The sequence below is a fragment of the Protopterus annectens genome, chromosome 4.part0 (genome assembly GCF_019279795.1).
Source record: "Protopterus annectens isolate FY-2018-M chromosome 4.part0, PAN1.0, whole genome shotgun sequence".
In the NCBI taxonomy this organism is placed as follows: Eukaryota; Metazoa; Chordata; order Ceratodontiformes; family Protopteridae; genus Protopterus; species Protopterus annectens.
In genome coordinates, this window is record NC_056733.1 from 1,336,708,278 (window position 1) to 1,336,729,161 (window position 20,884).

Here is a 20,884-nt window from a genome sequence, read left to right on the forward strand (position 1 = left end):
ACAGCAAAAGTCATCCTTCTGCATAAAGGAGGGCCATCTACAGACTCTGGAAAATACAGATCCATAAGTCTCACTAGTGTCATATGCAAATCTATGGAAAGAGTTGTCATGAAAATGATCAGTAATGACAAAGGAGACCTCCAAACCACTGGACCAACCTAATTTGGTTTTGTCAAAGGCAGGTCATACCTACTCAACCTGGTGGACTTCTTTGCAAAGGTCACCAAAGCAATGGATGAGGATAAATGGTTTACACTGCCTACGTTGAACTGGTCAGGACATTTGAGACAATACCCCACTTAGGCATTGTTGACAAACTCAGAAAGTTAAGTATAGAGCCTTATGTCACCTGGTGGCTAACCATATGCTCACAGACAGGACACAGGCAGTTAGAATACAAATAGGCCACTCATAAGGGGAGTCGATCAGGGATCGGTCCTGGGACCACTCCTTTTTGGCATTTACTTCTCTGATGTCAAGGTCAATGTGAAGAGCTTTTGGTTGAATAAATTTGTAGGTGATTGCAAATTAGAAGCACTCATAGTATACCTCAGTGACACTAATGTTCTACAGGAAGGGCTGACACAGACAAATAACTTGCGAGACACACATAGACAGTACTCTAGCCTTTCACCATCATGCGTCTACAGCAGTGAGGAAAGCATTCTATACTGTGCAACTTGAAAAAAATTATGACATTTAAGCCAAGGAGGTCATTGTTACATCCTATTCAGGATTTATCAGACCTATCATTGAGTACAATGCCCACTTTGGTATGTACCTAAACAGGCACATCCGACAATTGGAACATCCACAGACGTTCCACACTAAAATAATGCAGGGCATAAATTACATGTATTATGCAGAGCACCTCAAAGCCCTATCCATGTATTCTGTCTCCTACAGACTGGTGAGGGGAGATCTATGCCTGGCATACAAGGCATTGTCAGACTCCACCCTGATGGACCTCCTGCATATCCACAAAACAAACAGTGTTTTTTAAAATGTCCTTTTTAAAGGTGAGACTAGACAGGAATATATATCCAGTAAATAATATATGGAACACAATTTTATGACAGAAAGTGAAAAGATAACAGCTACATATCAGAAGACCAGCAAAAATACTAATCGAGAACATGAAGAACATATACAGGAAGAAGCCAAAAATCCAAAGTTCATGCAATAAACCCATGGTCAGTTTGGCTCTATATATTTTGAAGTGAAATTTCATCAGACTAATTGTTAAACCATCACAACTAAGTTACACATTACATGACTGCAATTGTGTCATAACACATGACCAGTTAAAACAATTGCAAACATATTTACAACTGTTATATAAACCTTGACGGCATATACAATGCCTTATAAAAAGAATATCCAAAGTCTTGTATTAAAACATAGATAACACATTACCTTTTTATGCCCTTTGCTGTAGTATGCTTCCAAAATTTGCTTTAAATTTCAAACCAAGAAATGTGCAGGAATCCATATATGCCTGCTAACAAAATTCATGGTGTTTTAAAAATGTGTCCCTATCCCCACCTGTAATATCCACAGGAACATAATCAATAAGTTGAAATACAAACATGCTAAAAGCTTTGCAGGCTTACTATGTTAGGATAGATAATGCATTCACACTATGCTTTAGTTTTTTAGCAGTGCACACTATAAATATATGAACATGTTTTCAATCTTCTAGCGTTTTTTTCTTAGAGAAATACAATCATAGTTTACACATGTATCAGCATAAATTACACAGTCAAAACTGTACGCAAACAATTTATGAGTTTTGAAGATCTTACTGATATGAAAACAAAATAATTTGCGAGCATCCAAAATAAACCCACATATACTACAGCTGTACCTCTTAAATGTGCTATATCCATTGCCAGTAATACCATGCATTGTTTTCAAACAAATCATTTACAGTTTTTATTATTTTGTTAATAAACCTCAGTGTTCTACCATTTTATTGTATTCCTCTAATTTTACTAACAAGTTCTTCTAGTTGTTCTTTAAAATCAGTTTTATAGTGGTACCATCCACAGAAAGTGAGTACCACAGCCACTTTCCACACACCGAGACTAATGGTGTCATCCCCAGTTCCCTGACATATGTGGACTGCATGGACCATAAACTGTTTAGTAGATGAGAATACCTTTTCAACTAAGGACGAATGTCAGTCATTAAGATTATTCAGACCTGTTGTGAACACTGCATTGCCACAAATAAAAGTATGGACTCACACTCTGACTTAAATAATTTTCTTTTTGGGTAAAGTGGAGGAATAATTAGGAACTAAGGGATGTTCACATCTGTTCATATTACTATCCCTATCAATTGCTGAAAAAATGCTTTTTTAAACTGAAAAAAACCCCATGAAAACCTGAAGGATACATTATTTGACACGTGATTTCTCTCACAATATATTCCTTAACTTTGAGTAACAAGTTGAAATGACATTTTACCCTTATTAGGTGTAATATCAATAGTCTCTACCTAATCCTCAGAAGTAACATTGAATGTTTTTATCTTACTTGTAAAGGTCACTGAATCTCTACTATAAAACTGACTTAACAACTAATTTTTAATACCCTATCTACAAAGATGGAAATGGGATGCTACTATGATCCCTCTGCTACCATGTAGGCCATAAAGGTGAAGTTTTCTCATGTTAATGAGCTTTGTGAAACAACCTATATAACCACCAGCTTTGGTAACTGAACCTTAAAAAATCATTTAATTTGTCATCAATGCTGCCATTGATATACAGATCATAAAGCCAACTGTTTATATGTCTGTATCCTTTACAATATCCCTTTTTTCTACCGGTTTATAAAACAATTCACCTTCCTGAAATTTAATTGTTTTGTTCTCATACTCAGCTTGATGCATTAAAAATAAAAGCTCCTCCTTTGTCATCTTTTATTATGTACAAAGGTTCATCTCCCCACCAACTAATCAGAATATATCTTTGTCACCGTGTTAAATTGTACCTCTTACTGGTGTTTCTACTCAGCGGCCCTTTATCTGTTGTGTGCACATTCTGTTATAATAATTAATATAATGTGAATGGTGGATTAAACATAACAGATGAATGCAACATGTGCTTCAAAGATGTCATATTACCAAAATTACTATTAGCATGTAAAGCTTCCAAGTTCAACTTAAAAGTAGATATGCTGCCCATTAATTGTACATGGCCTTTTTAGAATGAATAACAGTTATTTAGATAAAAGGCTTAATCCCAAGGAAATCAAGATGCATAAAACAAAAATGCATATTTTGAACTTAAAGGGCAGCATTGTATTTTGATCGCATTTTATGTATATAATTTTCTATTCTGCAGTACTTTCAATTATTTTGCCCTATTGTAGATATACTAAGGATAGTATATGTTTAATATTTCCTCAGTAGCACTTTTTTACCTCTCTTGAATTTCAACACTTGCAGTTATTATTATCTTTAGTTTATAACACAGAATGTTTTATATTTTGTATACCAAAATGTGCTTTTAAGGTAACTTATATTTATTTATGATTTAAAGTGTTTTATATTTTTTATACCAAATTTTTTTAAGGTAACATATTTATTTATGATTTAAAGTGCTTTATATTTTTTATACCAAATTGTGTTTTTAAGGTAACTTATATTTATTTATGATTTAATAACTGGAATTTTCAGCTAGATTGAAGTCAATTTTCAGTGAAGGCCTGGGAATAAAACTCCACAAACATTTGTGTAATAATAACAAATAACAGAATGTACTTAAATGACTGCAATATTAAATTATGTGCATACAGAAAAAAAAACACACTTTTAATATTAAATAAGACATACAAAAAGGGCATAAATGTTGAAAATACATTAACTAAAGAAAATAATAAAAACAGACATTTAAAAATAATTATCTGTACAGAAATTGTGAACAGCTGTAGATAATTCGATATATTTTAACCTAGGTCTTGGCTGAATATATTCTTCAGTTGCTCAGCCCACCTATCCAGTTAATGACATAAATAAAAGTGAATAAAATCAGTATTGGCCTAAGTATACCTTAATGTAACATGCTGCTCCGTGTCAAACAACATGCTGCAGATATTGACATTGCTGATAGCATTCTGACCGTCAGCCTGAGCAGACTGATCACTATCGGGAGTCTATGCCAGTCGGTCTGCTTCATCAACTTATACTTGGCCCAAAGTATATGACCCCAAGCCAGCAAGATAACAAAAAAGGGGTGGAAGTTTTACATAACACATTCTGTTATATGTTATATGTATTTTTTGTCATTTGGGTGACTTAAATAGTTCTGAAAAATATTTCATTGGGATTTCTTTGTGTACTTATAAGTAGATATGTTTAGACAAATTCCAGTTAATTAAAAGGTAATAAGCCAGTCTGATCTCTGGGGTCCCACCAGCTATGAGATCTCTTTTCAGTTTACATAACGGCACAGTTAAAAACATTAAATGTGTAAATGCTAGGAAGGATCCAGCTTGCTAGTCATCTACAAAACAGCATGCACATATGACAGGACTTGCAGTCCCCTTTAAGAGAGCAAATGTTATTAAACTAGTTCATGTTTACTCAGCATAATCAAAACCATGGTATTTCTGCAAAAAGTGTATCATAGTGTTGCATTCAAAAATAGTCTCTCACGTCTTCCCAACTCCTCCAGAAAAAAAAATTAATACTCTCTAAACCCTCTTCCTTAAAAATCCATCACTTCTTCTGGCTAGCGCCAGAAGTCAGACATCACTGAATTACTTTTTCTCATATCTGTGTATGATGTTCAGAGACATTTTGATTTACAGACAGATATGTACAGTATGACATTGTGGTTATGTGTGAATACTGTGGGCCATCCAATAAGCAGTACATTTGAACAGTTTTCCTGTTCTCTGTTTTCAGTCAGCCTGTTGGGCCAATGGTACAAAAGCTGTCATAGCTTAGTATGTATCTATTATACAATGAAACAGATTTTGCTTGTATTGCCGCATTACCTTGAAAGCACCTGGTCTTGGAAGGTAAGCAGGGTCGGGCTTCGTTAGAACTTGGATGGGAGACCGCCTGTGAATACTAGATGCTGAACCAGTAACCCCATGGAGTTTGTTCTTATCAGCACAAGAAGTCAATTTCCACTATGTCTTTGTGTTCTTTAGTTTGCTTGACAGTTTGAACTAAGAGAAATTAATTAATAACTCTCTTAGCAATGGAATTAGAACTACTAGATTTTTTAAATTTAATTCTAAAAGGACTGATGTTATTTATTCAAGCCCTAAGTAGTTATATAAACCCAAAGTATTTACTGGGGAAGAAAGAACTGAAGTAACATCAGCACAGATTAGTGTTGACAAGGCTGCCTTACCCTGGTATGTGATGTTTTGGAAATTGTCTTTACTTGGCAACTCGGAGATGTGTTTCCTTCAAGGTTTCTGATTGGCTGTGAACTCCTTACTTTCAAAAAAGGTGTTGGCTTGGATTTAGCCACATGATTGGTGTGTCATTCATTTATCTTAACCCTGTGGAACCTGATTCTTTATGATCTGAGGAAGGCTTTTAGCCGAAAGCGCTTACCATATACAAATTAACAAGGGCTTTGTTTTATTGCTTTACGTCTCATTTTAAGTCTTAACTATTAAAGTTTTTATTTTATTCTGAAGAGCATATTTTTAGTAGCCTGTGGTGGTGTGTTTCAGTTTTTACACAGACTTTATGTAAATATATGTTCATGGATATCTCTCAACATCTAAGCATTACAAATCATAGCATTGGCCTTAAAAATCATAACAGAGGTTCAAAAAGAGAAACCCTTTCTTACATTTTGAAATAGTAGGCTTTATATATATGACCTGATATATTTAATGGTAAGTAATATTTAAGGCTCGGTTTACTTATTTAATAGTGTATGTATCCATAAATAAGTCTGACTTTATGAGTATCATCAGTAAATCCAGAAGTGCTATACCTAAATCATAGTAACTGCCCTGTATGTGTCCAAGACTGGTCATACATGTCAGTTATGCATCTTTACTGTGGTTTATTGTTCAGATAAACATACCATTCCAAAGACATGCATCTGGAGCATTTCTCCCCGGGTCTCTGCTGAAAACAGGCTCTGTGGAACCTAGTCGGACTTTCCCGGTCAACAAATGTTAAATAAATAAAACTAAACATACACACACACACACACACACACACACACACACACACACACACACACACACACACACACACACACACACGCACACGCACACACACGCACATGCACACACATGCACACACACACACACACACACACAAACACACACATGAATCTCATTGTTTTCTTGTCCTACTATGTCACTTACATGCAAGTACTTGTCTATGCTTTGGAAGCAGATTTTCTATTAATACATGAGATTTATCCCTACTCCTGTACTTCACATTTGTGGTATGAATTGATTTTCTGTGTTACACATTTGATTGCACATAGGTTACCACTATCTGTACTGCACTTTAATTTCTATTTCTTTTCTGTTGTGTTTACTATACTATATAATACCTTTTTTTGTTCTTGCAAGATAGTTTTCTGTTCATCACTGTAAGTGAATACCTTTAATGTTCAAAATGCAGCATTACTCTCTCACCCTTTCTCTCATATGCATTTTACTGTTCATTGCAAGAGTTTCCTTGAATGGTGTATGACACAGCTCATGTATAAGATACCTATGTGGAATTCTTCATTTACAAGGACTTCAAAAGAGTCAGTCCTGCTGTATACAGGACACAAGGATACTCTCTGACTGCATGGCACAAACATTAAAGTGATTCATTTTGTAGTAGCTAAATCCAAGCAAATTATGGTGTGAAATCCCTTCTTGATATGAAAATCTATGTCATCCAGGCTAGGTACTGCATATGCATGTAAATGTAACTAGCCCACTTGGCAAGTGACCAGTCTTGTAAAACTATTGCATTATGTTGTCCCATTTTGCTACTGTTTCTGAGAGCATTGCTCTGTTTTATAAAGTACTGTGCTCTACTGCAGACTATGAAATCAGGACATATAAGAAGTGGGAAGAAGACATGTTGTTGATGCCTGTAAAAGCCTGCTGTGTTCATTATGTCACTTCATGTTCTTTGCACTGTCCCACATGACAGTGTTCATATTGCTGTAGCTGCCGTTTCAACGTTTTAGTGCAAATTATGTAGAAGTCCATTTCATTAAAAATGATTAATTTAACACAGAGTTTTGAAACCTCAAGAGTTGCTGACATTTTGTAAGGGTGTATGCTGTAAAGCTACCTACCAACATAACATAAATCTTTAACTTCATCTCATTTATTTAGCTGTATCAAATTGTCATTTTTTATTAAATATGGGATGATAAATATGTTAGTATCTAAAAGGAAGAAACTGTCCTTGTTCTGTCCATGACTGTATGGGCTACCTGAACATCTTGGTGAACTGGCCTGTTCGTTCTTAAATCAGGCTATCCAGTTAAAAGGTCTTATCTTCAGCAAGCTGCAGGAATGTGAGACTGCATGGTATTTCCTGCACATATACTCATTTAAGTTGACATTTATTTAAGAGCTTATATCTAAGTACTATTACAAACTAATGCAATAAACAAATCAAACAAATAAGCAAAATCGACTTGTAGTAAATGAGGAAAAAGGTGTAGACAGGGCTAAAACTCATTTGCCAGGTTGATGTACGTTTTATGCAAGTACTTAAAGTCATCATGTATGGGGTTTGATCTCAGCCTTTCGGGCAGAAGATTTACGAGACAAACAGTATACCGCTGAAGTATCAAGTCAGACCTTGGGGAACCACAAAAATCTTATAGGTAAATTAAAGCAGAGTGTGTGCAGGTCTTATAGATAAGGGGTACCCAAATCATTTAGGGCTAGATATACCAGAAAGAGAATTTTACAGATGCAAGACTAAATAGTTAAACAGTATAGACTCTGCAACACTGGCATAATGTGTTGATACCTAGATACCCCAATGAGTAAGCAGGTGGCAAAATTCTGCCCTGATGTAAATTGCTCAGCTCAGTTTTCAGACGCCACATATAGGGCATTATGATGCTCTTAACATAAGGAAACCAGAGCATGTACAAAAATGGGTATATCAGCGCATGGAAAAAGGTACTGGATCACTGAGAAATTCAAGACAATTTCATGATGACATAAACCTGGTCCATGAAGGTTAGTTGTTCATCAAATATCACACATATATTCCAAAGATTAGATACAAACTCTGCATTGACCCCATTCTAAGTGATACCTTTTGACAGAACTGGGACCAAAGAATTATGAAAGGTGGCATGGATGATCATTGCAGTTGTCTTACTAGTACTGGGTTTGAGATGATTAGCAATTATCCAATTATGGATGCATTCCAAGTCCACTGTAAGTTTGGTTAGAAGTGATGCAGTGTCTTTAGGGAAGCAGAGATATAGGTGAGTATCACCAGCATGACATCAGAAATTTAAACCAGTGCTTTGAATAACATTCCCCAGTGGAAACATGTATGTGGTAAACAATGGACCTAGAATGGAAACCTGTGGAACTCCACAGGTCAAGGAGCGGTGGGAGGATTAACTTCCAGCACAGCCAGTTGAGTATGACATGCTAAATACGAGGTCAACCACAGAATATGCAACATATAAGATGCCACTTTAGTGGGTCAGGTGATTTAATAAGGCATCATGGTCTACTGTGTCAAATGTAAAAGAGAGCTGCAAGAGGAGCAGAATGGAATAATATTGTTAATCTCCTGCCAGTCGAAGCTTTTTAACTACTCTCAGAAATACAGTCTGAGTATTATGCCTAGATATAAATTCTAGATATAAATTCAGACTAGAAATGATCATAGATTATATTAAAAAACAACAAATAGTAAGCCAGTGAAAGAGGCAACCATGCAGCAAACACAAAGGCTGTCAACAATAAACTAAACTTGTTACTTTAATGGTGCACACAGGTAAGCGCTTTCACATTCACTTCATCAGACCAATTTTTTGGCGCTTACCTGTGTACACCATTAAAGTAACAAGTTTAGTTTATTGCTGACAGTCTTTGTGTTTGTTGCATGGTTGTTTCTTTTGCTGGCTTACTATTCGTTGTTTTTTATACACATTTCTTGTGTGGAGATGCATTTACTCCTCTGAGTGTACTGTGTTATAGATTATATTAACATGCAAATATGAGTCCAGCTGCACATGGGTTACTTTCATGAGAATAGTATAGGTTCATAAGTTTATAGATAAGTACTAAGCAAATCAGGCTGCAGACCATTACAAGCCTAGCCAAAAATCCTTCTTCAAAATGTTATTCTTGTATCAAGGAGGGCAAGACAAGACTGGCAAAACCAGGAGAGAACTTCAGGCTGCCCATCCAATTATCTAAGTTTACCTTGATGGTGACAAGGGTACTACTCTGCTTGACATGTAGTGGAAGTTTGCTCCAGAGGTGAGGGGTATGTTGGGATATACATCTATCACACCAATGTGTCTTATTTATCTGCTGATGAAGATTAAGTTCCTTAAACTGGCTATTTGAGGTACCATATTTTCAGGAAGTAATAGCTGGTCAGAGTGGGATGGATCATTTTTTGCCTTGAAAGGCTAGACAAAGATCTCTACAGAGGAGACTATAAGTGACTGAGGAGAGAGAGAGAGAGAGAGAGAGAGAGAGAGAGATGGCTGCCCGTATGTCCTGATAACTAAAATATTTTAGGCCACTGATCTCTGAGGTCTCTCAAGCTGAAGGATATGTTTAGACCAATACATGCCAAAAGGTGCATTATATTCAGTGCAGTGGTGGAGCAGTTAGCATTGTTACCTCCCAGCAAGAGCTTCTCCTGTTCGATTCTCATTTAGGGTACCTTCTGTGCGAAGTCTGCATGTCCACTCTGTGTTCACGTAGGTTTCCTCTGGGTGCTCCAGTTTCCTCCCACATTCCAAAGACATGCATCTAGAGCATTTCTCCCTGGGCCTCCATTGAAAATGGGCTCTGTCCCAGTCAGACTTGCCAAGTAAACAAATGTTAAATAAATAAATATTCAGTAATGGGTCTAATGAGATATGATTAAGGCAGGGATTAAGAGTTATCTGAATCTATTGGATATAGATGCCCTAGACAGAAGTATTTTCAAACTACTGTAGAGACATAATGGTCAAATGATAAGGAATTATCAACAAATGTGCCTAGATCCCTTACAATTGTGTCCGATCAGAGGGAAATGTCACCTATATGATATGTAAAAATGTTTTACTAACCAAAATGAACCATGCTAATTTTTTTCACATTTAATTTAAGACCATTGTACTTCCACAATTGTTGATATGGTCTAACCCATGTTGGAGCAATTGCGAGTCAGTGGAAGACCGAAGAAAACCCAAATTATAATCTGCAAACTTCTATAACTATATGCCAGGACTGTTTGCCCAAAGGTCCTTAAAACTGTTTCCAAATAGGAGAGGCCCCAACAGTGAACTGTATGTTACACCACTGGTAACTTTTTTGCTTTCAGAAGTGGCACCTGTGACCCTAACCACAAGGGTTCTGTCAGACAACCAGTTAGCTAACCACTGTACAATATAATGGTTTATATTCAGATTTACAAGTCTGTCAATAATGTTTGCATGTGGAATAGTGACAAAGATGCTGGCCAGGTCCTGATATTCTGTATGTATTGCATAACTGCTGCTGTCCACTGCTCTGGTTATTTTTTTTTCAAAACAATTAATGAGATTAAAGAAGCAGGACCTTCTTTTGAGAAAGACAAATTGATGAGGATCCAGTGTTAAGGGATTTTCAATGTCCAGCTAATTTACAAAAGATACATATAGACATAAGTCTATAGTTATCAATATCTCCAGCATTTAATCCTGCTTTCTTGAGAATAAAGTAACCAGGATTTCCTTAAATTTAAGGGGAAAGTTACAATCTCAAAGGATATAGCGGCAATTAGATAAAGGATAGAACCCACAATATCAAACTAAGATGAGACAATCTTGGTTGTGCATGAATTTAGCCTTCAGGTGATCGAGCACATACTGGGAACTAGTTTAATGAAATCATCATAATCAAGGACTTCAAAGTCAGACTAGGCGCAAGACCTTTGGCGTGAAACAGAATCAATGTGATCCTCTGTAAATGTGACTGAATCAACACATGGCATGAAGGAAGCAAGCTTGAAAGCAAAGTATCTGACAGCAAGCACACATTCCTCATCAGACATTTACTTCCTGGTGGAAAAATGGAAATGATTCACTAAGCTTTGAACCATCTGGAAGGGAATTGTTTACTGATTTGCTGCTTCTGAAAATGGATAGGAAGGCAGCTTTTATGTGTAGTCTCTGCCTAAAAGACTGGATAGTAATTAATTACAATCTTGTCCTACAGCAGATGAGTTTGACACTATTTCTGTTATGATCATCATCCCATTCATCTCAGCTCACAAAGCTCAAGGTCATAGTGTGCCTGTCATAGCACAAGGTGAACAGGTGTACACAAGCTCAGGTAACAGATCAAGAGAGGACATGAGCAATTGTCATATATTTTTGTTCTTATTTTATGCACTTGGTATAACAAGGTAAGCCCACTGCATAAAAGTGTCCTGTTTCAGGGGCAAACAAGGAGAACTGACTGGTCAAATTACTTGCCCAGTGTCACACAGTAGGCAAACTGAAGTGGAAGAAATCAAACCCTATACTCTTAAGTACAGGAAGCAGCTCATTAGTGGCTCAAAGCCTTTGCACGAGTACATCAACATCTCCTGCACTGTTGATGGAAGATAGAAGCCAAAGAATCAAGCCATGGAACACTGCTCTGCAGGAACTGCCCTAGGATGATTCACCCCAATGCGGATGTGGCCATGATCTTATCCTTCACCCAATTCCAAGTGCAAGTTACTGATCACCCCCCCCACCCCACCCTCACCCCACATCTGTAACATCAAGTATAGACTATGTCCATGATTTTTATTTATTTATTTATTTGTTGACTTTGTTTTTCTGGGAAAGTCCAGCTGGGTACAAATCCCATTTTCAGTGGAGGTCCTGGGTGAAAAGCTCTATGTAAAACACATATTTACAATGAATAACAATAACAGTTAAACACTTTAAGCATTACTTTGCAGGTAGCATTGAGACAAATAGTAAAGACTCTTATCATAAATGTTAGAAGTTATATTATTTTACAAAAGTCAAAGACATGTTAATGTAAAATTGCTGGAGATGCAACATGACATGCTCAGGTAACTACCTGACCAAACCCAAATCCTTGCACAATAGATATGAATTCCTTACCTAGAGTCAAGGGCTCCTCTTAACCCATATGTCAAAGTCAGTAAGAATAAACCAAGTGGAAGATGGCAACACAGAGGATATACGAAAGTTCATAAATGTCTGGAGGAATATCCTTGTACAACCTGGTTGGTGCTAAACAAGACGATACTGATACCCAGGTGTGACTTCTTTCAACTGGAAAGAAGGAATTGAGAAAGAAAGAAAGAAAGAAAGAGGCAACCCCCACAAAGATCTCTTAGATATGGAATACTACTTAACTGAATACCCTGGTGGCAAAATGGCTGTATGAATGGGCACAAAGTTCGCATTGAGCCAATATTTAATGATAAATGTTAGGCGTCAATTTTACAGAGAAAAGTCCAAGATGACAATGGAGTTGCTCCTGACTGACCGGGCATTTAATTATAGTATCCTGACTGGAGGGAATCTTAATCTTTGATTCTTACCTCCTTATTTTCTCCTCACAAAAAAGCAAGAACTGTATGTTTGTCTCTGTACCTTCTGTGTACTTTAAGGATAAAATGATGGAATTTATCTAAACCACCTGGATATAGGCAACATCCACAGGTATTAGATAGTGCTAAGTCATACATGTTAATACCTACCTGGTGAATTACACTAGGAATGAAAAATCATGGTGGTATTGTTAGACACTTTCTTCCAAATTATTTCTTCATAAAACATGCAATCAATCACAAACTCGTCATCTTTTAAATATTTTGCAATATGCAGTCATTACATCTGGCTTGTTGTAATGCTGGTTTAATTTCTCCAAGTCTTTTGGGTTTCTAGTTTCATAACAGGAATGAACCCCATTTCAAATTTAAAGTATGATTAAACTTCATGAAATTAGTACTGTTTCAATCTTTGATGTTAGTCAAAAGTGCTCTTTTCAGCATCTACAATGTGCTCAGAACTGACTCCTGCAATTCATATGGAGTTACATGTATCAGTAGCATATCTAAAAACAACTGCAAATTCTTTTTATGAGACCCATTACTCTTACAACTAATGGAACTGTCTGGCCATCCTTCTTCCACATTGCCTTCATTTCTGCCTGCACATCCTGCTATTTTATTACTCTCTCTCTCTCTTTCGCTGTACATAAGGCACTGTAATCAATGGGTGTAGCAGTGTTTGTTATCAATGCTACTTTTATCTCCTTTTTATGGAGTACTATGTCTGGTTTTCTCATTTTCTGAACTGTAGATAATGGGTGATCCCATGTGATATAAACTTCATCCTGTATAATGCTTTGTGGCTCATGGTTCCAATGTTCATCAGCTACTTCAATATTGTAATGTCTGAACAATCCCCAGTGCAACAGTCTTGTCACATTATGCATTTCAGTATGCAGGCCCTCTGCCATTAGTGTATCACACCCAGCAGCAAGAAGTGATTCTATTTTCATTTCTGTTTTATAGAACATGCATTTGTCTTTCTTCTACATGTTCAATGGACTTTGTAAACCAATGTGTACATAGTCCACGGTCGGGGGTCGCTAGTATTAACCTTTCTTCTTTTGGTTTAAATTCACCTCTCCATAACCATTTCTGCATCATATCCTGAATGAGAGGAGGCTATTCCAGGAGTTTTCTGTACTTGTAACTATGTTTATGCTTTCTTCACATTTTTTTTGTCTTCTCATCTGATCCTTCCTCTTATATTCTTTCTTTTGTTTTTTTGGCACATTCAGTTACTACCTGATTTTTGTCTACTTCTGATTTAATTTCCATCACACTTGACACTGATCTGCTTCTACTAAACTAAGCAGGGAGGTCATCTTAGGTTTGCTTTTCTCCTGTTTTAAAACTTTCACTTTGTTTGGATCTGATGAGGTCAGCAGACAAGTATGCAGTCTTATGATAACAGAACTATACATGTAATTATTTTCGAGGAGGCCTATACATCCTTCAGAACGACAAATATGTAATCTTGGTATACACTGATTTCTATATATTATTTATTAAACGTGAAGCATTTTTCTTGTCTCCTGTCCAACTCATTCAGTACTTTTTGGGAAGAATCAATTACCCCCAAACTGTAAGTTGGAACAGGAAGAGCAAACTGGTTTATAACTCAGACTTTGTTGCTAAATGTCAGGGCTGTTTTCAGTATTAATTCCATACTAGTGTTCTAAAATATTCCTTACTGAGTTTTGTTCACATTTTTTCATATTTTATTGTCAATCCTTCATCAATTCCCAGATATTTATACAATCCCTCCTGCTCAAGTTCCTTCATATCATACTCCTGTCCCAGGCTAATATTTTCTTGGATCTGCAGCTTTCCTGCTTTAAATGTTACTTTTTTCACATTTATCAAGACCAGATGACATTCTTATACCATCTGCAAAAGTTTTGACCACTTCCAGCTGTGGTTTCAGCTCCTCATCTAATGAACTATACATTTTTAAATCATCCACAAAAAGAAGATGACAACTCTTTAAACTTTGCTGTTTTCTGGGTGCTAAATTGTAACCATGACCTGATCTGTTAAGTAGACAGTTTAATGGGTCAAGGGCAAAATAAAAAAAAGTAAAGAGCAGCACTGAAAACAAATCCCTCTGGAATATCCCCCTTTGAATTTTTATCCCTGGATAATAATTTGTCTTTTATCATGGCTTAGCTGCAAAGTGGTTTACCACTGTTTCATTATCACTGCAATGTAATGGATCAATGTAGTGTATATCTTATACATCTGTAAGCACTCCTTTATCCATGAATATGGGATACTGTCAAATGTTTTAACATCTATGGTAAGTTCAGTTGCTGATCAGAGAGGTTAGTCTACTTGGCGAAATGTTATGTCATGCCCTGCCTTCTATGTTGGTAAGATTAAAAATGCACTCAATAAAAAGATATTATAGTAACACTATTATAGTATATCCAAAAGGGACATGGAGAGTGCTTTGACTAGCACTGCTTGTACATGCTCCAATTTCAAGAAGTTCACTTTTTTTGGAGCTTGAACAGGTGGAAGCAGATGCCTTTGTTGGTGATTGGGAAAACAGACTTTTATATCGTGGGATATATTAGAAGCTGCCTTTGGATGTAGCAGATCCATCTGGATCGATTAACTATATTTCCATTACTAGTGAACGTAAAATAAAAGCCAACATAGTTTGAGCAAAATTTTACATTTTTTATGGCTTTCTGTAGTATTTTGACATTTTAGATTTGTTTTTAACCATTTTTATTTGGTTTCATGTGGAAGTGTTTTTTTGGTGTGTGTACACCTTTAAGAAATTGGCAGGTCTTGGGGTGTGGTTTTACCTCTCTCAGATCTTAAGTTCAGTGTTTTGACGAGTTTTGATGGTTCTGAAGAAGTTTATATTTGGATGAAAGCAGTTAACCATGAATTGTAATGGTTTTATCAATAAAGGAGTGCTTCTTTCTACAACTGTGAATTGGAGTGGTTTCTACCATCGTTGGATGCATTTGCTGTGGTCTTTGACTTCCTGGTCAGTTGTTTATTCTTGTCTTTAAAAACTGGCTAAGTCTCTGATATCTGAAAGCTGGCTACTGTGGTCCCACTAGAAACCACAATATTTGCAACCCAATCAGCCTCAGAAGCATATTGTGCAAGATGATAGAGAGAATCCTCATGGAACATAACCAGGCAGACATGAAAGTTCATTCTCTGTGACTTCACCCAGAATGGTTCTGTCAGAAGCAGATCTGATATGCTTAATGTGATAATGTTTTAGGGAGTGTGATTGCCACCCTGGATGAAGGCTTATCTGACCAAGTAGCTCAATCAATCTGGCTGAACTTTTTATAATTTTAAAGGTAAGTACTAAGTTAGCTGTCCTTGCAGGCCATTTTATGCATAGCCATTTACCCTTTTTGTGCTCAAAATAACCTATCCCACAAGGTTGTATATTAGCATCATCCATTCCATGGTCATAAATTATATAGTACCCCTAATGAGAATAACTGGGATCATGCCACAGATAATTTGAGGGACCCATGCATGGGATAAAGCATTTAGGAGCTGCATCTGTCTATGACTGAGGTCACTCTAGTTGCTGCACATGCATGGTCAGGCACATTCCAAAGGGAGAACTGTACTTTATGAGTGGTCTGATAAGGGTGGATTATCTCACTGTACACCTCCCTTATCAGACTAATCATAGAGATCAGTGCTCCCTTTTGTAACCTCAGAGGTTCCTTACAAAAAAAAAACAATACAAGGCAAAACAAACCTGCCTTATGCAGACTGCCTTAAACCCTTTTCCTCTACTCAGTCTCATAGAGATTGCTGAGGGGTGATCTATGCCTAAGTTACAAGGTATCCACAAACCTCACACTTATGAAATCCTACATATTTGTAAGTCATAGAGTACCAGAAATATAAGGTCTAAGGACCTGCATTTTGTCTGTAACTTAAACAGAACATGCTGGAGAGACAGGTATGTGTCTCAGAAACTAACTCTCCTATGGAATAGGTTTGCCATCCATGTGAGGCTGTTTGTCTATTACCCAGTTTAAGTGCAACCTAGCCCAGTGGATGCGGAATTTGAAATGTACACTGGGTCTGGCACCCATGTCCCTTTTGGACAAAGGAAGATTACAAATCCCTGTCTCTCAATGTCCTATTCAGATACCGGGCATCATTATTCTTTTGGGAAAACTTAGTTAGCCTTAGAAAGACCCCCAGGACATTAGTCTAGTAACAATCTATGAATCTAGGAATCTATGAATTAAAAGTAAAGGGAGCAGTACTGGGGTAGATTTTCAGTTTCCGATCCATAGATGTAAGTTGTGCTTGAATAAGGACAGGAATAAACTTTGTTTATTGTGGATGGTAAGTATGTTCCAAAGCAGTTGTAGCCTTGTCCCTCCCAACCATTCTGGTAATGTTGCAGAAGAGGTTTAGATCCCAGATTGAGTATTTGTGATGATATTTGACTGGTGATGTGCAGTAAATTGATCAGTAGTGGGTTGGAGGATACCTTGTGTGACAACCCCTCTCTGGGCCAGTAATCAAGGAGTGTGGATCCACTGGCACTGGAGATGGACTCTCACTTGGAATACACATGGATACACTCAGTATTTCCAGATGCAGCTGTCTGCACCAAGTACAATTTCCTTTAAGAGCACATAGGAAACACATTCAGTCCAGAGTCTGGGTCTCCCTGTCTCCCTCCAGGTCCCCAATGAAACTACCCACTGGTACAGCTGTAGAGTTAGATCCTCGGCTGAGGTGTCCAAGCCAAGTCCTCTAGCACCCTTTCTGTGAACCCAGTGCTTCATGTCCCTGCTCCGAGTAGCTGACGCACACGCACGCACACACACACACACACACACACACACACACACACACACACACACACACACACACACACACACACACACACACACACACACACTCACACAAAGGATACAGTAATGCATTTCTGGGCATTTAGTTTCAGGCCACAATTTTGGTACCAGTTATGGCAAAGTCATTTCTGGATTCAGTGATTGCTTCTAGCTTGTAATCATCTGCAAACTTATTCGGCCAGAGCCCTTTGATATTTGCCACTATATCCCATAATTTTCATACTGTACCCCATGATGGATTCACAGATAAACTTAGGGTCTGAAAGAAAATGAAACCATAACAACCTGAGTCCACAGTCACTTACATGGTCAAACATATCAAGTGGAGACAGAAGGACTCCTTTTCTCACCATCCTCTGTCACCATAAACAGCCGGGGCTCTGCAATGGCACCTCTCCTTTTTGCCACTTGTTCTCAAATGATAGAACTCTCTCCACTGTTTGGCTCAACAAATATGCTGATGATTGCAAAACTTGGGAGTATTGCCCTTAACCACATCGATACAAACTTTCTAAACAACACTCATTATGAAAGGTAAAATAGAAATTACCTAACTTTCAGTGTTAAAAATGTATAATTTTATTCGTTGAAAATCAACAACCAGCTTTAAACAGTACTTATCTGCAACAGCTGAAGGTTTAGTAAAATAGCCTTTGCAGTCCTTGTAGGTAATGAGCTATCATTTGATACACACTGCTGTTATATACAAAGTATACAGAATTCCCCTCCTTATCCTCTGTGTAGAAGAGGGCCGTATGGGAGAGTCATTTTTTTCACCTTAACACAGATCTTATTAGACCAGTTATAGAATATTGTATACTGCTTTATAACCTACTGACATGCCATCAGATGGAACTGGAGAAAGTACAAAGGATTATGTTATAACCACAGACTACAGCAATGTTCTCTCATCTCTGTAGCTGATTTTTTCTTATTGATTTAGGCCTGGTATACTCATGACCTGAGCATAAGAGGACACATAGCCTCAGTAAAACTTAATGTCAACCATTCCATGTGTTATAGTCATAAATAAATGACATCAAGAATTTACCTTATATGCCTTTAGTCAGGATCATTTCAGGATGTGCAAACAGAAAGTTTATTCTTACAGCGCTGGGAGATAATCTTTATAGCAGTTGTTAAATCAGTCTTTTTGAAGAGAGACAAACTACATCTTTTATAGATTTTTCTTATCAAACCTGGTCATGTACTTCTATTACATTACAATGTCTCCAGCTAATAGAAAACTTTGCAAATGTCCTCATCCCTCATGATTTTTGCCTCAGACTTCACGTGAACACCTTTCTATACATGATCCACCTGCTTTCAAGGGGTCTTGTTTCTGACCTTGGATGTTTCAAACCTTCCCTAGCAACAATACAATCTTAGCCTGGAGGAGTCAAACTAACAAATTCCTTTTGTAGTAACTAACATGCCTCAGCTTCATGCAACACTTACTTTTTATTTATTACATATTAAAAGAATGCAATTAGGACACAGTAATAACTTTAGCTTATGAAGCTGTATTTTTCCCAGTCCTGTATACAAATTATATTTGCTTTTTAACAATCATATTATATCATCATTAATGAACAAAATTAATATACATTTTAATAAGCTGATCTTTTCCCATAACACATGAAATGTGATTACTTCACATCTCAAAGACTTCCACGCATATGGAATAAGAGAGCTGTAGTCCTCTTCAGTTTTAGGTTGCATACCAGTAAGGGGATAAAACTGAGGATAACAAAAAAAAAAAAAAACATATATATATATATATATATATATATATATATATATATATATATATATATATATATATGTGTGTGTGTGTGTGTGTGTGTGTGTATGTATATATATATATATATATATATATATATATATATATATGTGTATATATATATATATATATATATATATATATATATATATATATATATATAGATATATATACACACACATACATATATATATATATATATATATATAGAGTAAGGGCTAGATTCACAAAGGCTTGCACAGAGTCTAAGAGTAGAATAAGACTCCAGACAGCCAATATGTCTGCCGAGCGATCCAGGAACAGCCGGCAGGGGCGTGCATGAGAGCTCCTAAAACTACTCTTGCACGGACAGTGTTAGGTTATGCAAATTACCTCATTTGCTGCTGAAAGCTATGCAAATGAGGTAAATTTGCAATCCAGGAAACACTAACCTGTCCGAGTAAGAGTAGTGTTATTTGCAGAAATGTACTCCGTTGGTAACTGAGTACCATTCTGCAAATAGCAAAACGGAGCTATGACAGTTCCAAATAAAGGATGCATCCAGTTCAGGAAGCATGCCAATGGCCAAATATAAGGCCATTGGCATTTGTATGTGTTGCAAAATAATAAAAAATATTTTTTTCCCCCGATCTCCGATGTTTAGGCATAGCACAGTGCCGCGCAAACATTCGGCGCTCTAAAAACCAGAAAAAAAATAAATAAAAGCTAAAAATAGGCATTTTATTAAAAGTATACATCTGCCATGCAGGTGAATGGCAGGCTGAAGACAACAGGGCTACTGAGTAGTGATTGCTAAGGGGGGAAGCTCAGTCTGAGAGATGTAACCAAGCATTAGTAGGCAATCCTATGCAAATGAGTATAAGGATAGTGAATCCCAATTTTCCCTGCCATGTGAACCATGTCCCTAGTGTGTAAGAGTAGGATTAGGGGACTAACAGAGTAGAAAATTGGTGACATCATGACGGGGTATGTATCAGAGACTGTAAGCTTATTGGAGCAGAGTGGCATGTGTTTGCTATGAGTTACTCAGGACTGGAAGAGGCGTGTCTACAGTTGTCTGAACTGAAACCCAGAAACCGAAGGTGTATGCCGTGGCTATCACTAAAGTTTCTTGCAAAGATGCTTACACTGTGTACATGCGTGTGCATGCCTGTAAACCCGTCTAAGCCTGTGTGCGCCCGTGTAAGCCTGTGTAAGGCTGTCTAAGCCTGTGTGCGCGCATGTGCACCCGCCTAAGCCTGTGTAAGCCTGTGTGTGCGTGTGTGCACTCGTGTACGCATGTTTGCACTTGTTTGCACGTTGCTGCCCCCTGAAAGGGAAAAAGAAGGAAAAGAAGTAGTAGGAAGTTAACCAAGGAGAACTAGCAGAGCTGCCAGGTGAAATCAATCAGAATCAGCCAATTACACAGGCAGTACACTAGCCCAGCCCAGCCCAGCACTTAAAACTCTGCAAACAATATTCCCAC